Source organism: Penaeus japonicus, unplaced genomic scaffold (assembly GCF_977035675.1).
Source record: "Penaeus japonicus unplaced genomic scaffold, GWHDUDI00000001_assembly GWHDUDI00000006, whole genome shotgun sequence".
NCBI lineage: Eukaryota > Metazoa > Arthropoda > Malacostraca > Decapoda > Penaeidae > Penaeus > Penaeus japonicus.
The window spans coordinates 25561341-25563840 of record NW_028234408.1 but is presented as its reverse complement, the minus strand read 5'-3'; the positions used below and the strand labels follow the sequence as shown (position 1 = coordinate 25563840).

Sequence of the window (2500 nt, the reverse complement as noted above, 5' to 3'; positions counted from 1 at the left end):
CTCGGCTCTTAATTGCACATCGATACTTAAATTGGGAAATTTCCATAAACAAAAATGAAATAACACGGTCTGTGATGGTTCCTAATTTATTGTCACAAAATCGAGGTTTCACCTTGATTTCAGCAGGAACGCAAGGGATATACTAATTGGCAACTCTCAGACAACGAAAGCTCTCAATTTCCGTACGACTTCATTTCAAAACAAATATCCTTCTATACCATAAAGACACCGAAAACTTCTACGGGAATAACACAATCTTTACCATGTCATAATCGGTGGAAAAGTAGGTACAGAATAACTCTCCAGCAATTCGAACGCAGCGGCATCATGGCGGGAAGCTTTCAAATGTGTACGCATGCGCAGTATCCATGGTTACATCTCGTGGAAACTTCATTTCGGGATTATTATAATGAATTTTGTAGCTAAACAGGTGTTCAAAACGGTATTCCTCTATTTGTGTCGTGAATTAAAAAACACGAAGGTCTGCTGGATCTAGAAAATAGTGGTGAGTTGTGATTCAACGCACGATTCGTACGCAAAATAAGGTTTAAATTCTGAAAGTGTGTTTGTTTACCTCTGGGTCGTGGATGCTGTTTCCCTGACGTGCCTGTAAGAAGACTTATTTTTTCTCTTTTACATATGTGGAGATGGAGTGTATGCGTTGAGATTTTTCGTTGTTTGTGATGGATAATATTAATTTACTGAAGACATGAATATCTCCGATTGCCATTTGGAATTTTAGAAATATAGCGCACCGAGAGGCCAATGAAATAAATGGTAAATATATATCCTTTTTATATGAACTATGTATCAAACATTCTTGATCAGCTCATGTGATATTTTAAGTAGCATTTAAACTGATCATAAGGTCAACATTACCATTTATATTTTTAAAAGTAGAAAAAGGATTAGAAAATACTACGGGTATCGGTTTTATTATTTTCATAAAATATTTATTCTGCCTTTTATAATTTAATGTTGTATTCTTGACAATTCTAGAATGCACGACTCACTCTTTACACCCACACACACACAAATACACGCACACACACACACCCATACATCCACATACACACAGACACACATTCACACACACAGAGACACATTCACACACACATATTCAAGCACACGCACACACACACACACACACACACACACACACACACACACACACACACACACACACACACACACACACACACACACACATATATATAAATATATACATTTATATATATACATATACACACATACATACTCACACACACACATACACGCACACACACACACACACACACACACACACACACACACACACACACATACACACACACACACATTGTTTGTGATGAATGATATATATTATTTCATGAATGCGTGTTTGTGTGTGTGTGTTTATGTACATATGTATGGAGGTATTTGTGTAGTATGCCACGTTTAATTACTATAAAAAGTATATATATATATATATATATATATATATATATATATATATATATATATGTGTGTGTGTGTGTGTGTGTGTGTGTGTGTGTGTGTGTGTGTGTGTGTGTGTGAGTGTGTGTGTGCATGTGTGTGTGTATTTCAAGAATAATTATTAGATACATCTATGTATAGGGAAGTAACAATGCAGTTAGTTACCATGTGTTGCTTTATAAAATGTTTACATCACTAAACTATCAATCCAATATATGTTCCAATGGCGTTGATTTCAGCTCTTATTACCATCCTCCATTAACCATCAACCACGCCAATGTCCCATTTTAACAGGCTAATTTACTTATCTTGCAAAAAATCGATTGATGTAGGCCTATTTTAGATAACACGCATTTAACCTCCTTCCGAGTAGAATTCATTGTTGGATACGGCTCTTTGCATCAATGCATGGTATTCAGTCGTTGCAGTGCAATAGGGCGCATCAAAAAGACCCAATTATACTTTGAATAATGACTATTGTGTAATTTTCATTTAATTACGAATGTTAAAAATTAACATAACCTAAATTATCATACTTCACTCATGTATCAAACAATGAAATATACTAATGAAACTACCCCCATGACTGAGAGGGGTAGGGGGGGTAAGGGTCAGGTGTCGTGTCCTTTCACTTGACTCGGGATCCCATGCCGCTTGGCATCCTAGATGCTGGAGAAAAGAGAGAGCCGCTGTCTAGTTTTTGTGTATGTTAGTATGTACGTGTCTGCATTTAGTGTTAGTGCATGAGTGTTGTGTGTGTGTGTGTGTGTGTGTGTGTGTGTTTATGTGTGTGTGTTTGTGTTTGTTTGTACGTGCATGCGTGCGTGGATATTTGTATACCGTATATGCCTGCACGCGTGCATGGATGTGTGTGTTATGAGCCTCGTTATTGAAAGAATGGTCACGGCTGTGTTATTACTATGATTTGAAAGTTCCAGCGTGACACTCTCTCCCTTCCCCCTCGGGCTTGTCATTCATTTCCTTGACATGGCGGCTTCCCTTCATCTCTCTTCCGCTTTGTGTC

At 37.4% G+C, this 2500-nt stretch overlaps 1 protein-coding gene across 1 annotated transcript in view; it reads left to right on the top strand.

Annotated features, from left to right (window-relative positions):
• Positions 1-361: 361 nt before the first annotated feature.
• The window catches only part of LOC122242614 (uncharacterized), a 448283-nt gene continuing 446144 nt past the window's right edge, over positions 362-2500 (top strand). Inside the window, exon 1 of the mRNA XM_086537781.1 lies at positions 362-505. The gene's annotated coding sequence lies outside the window, so the exon portion shown is untranslated. The remainder of the gene's footprint in view (positions 506-2500) is intronic.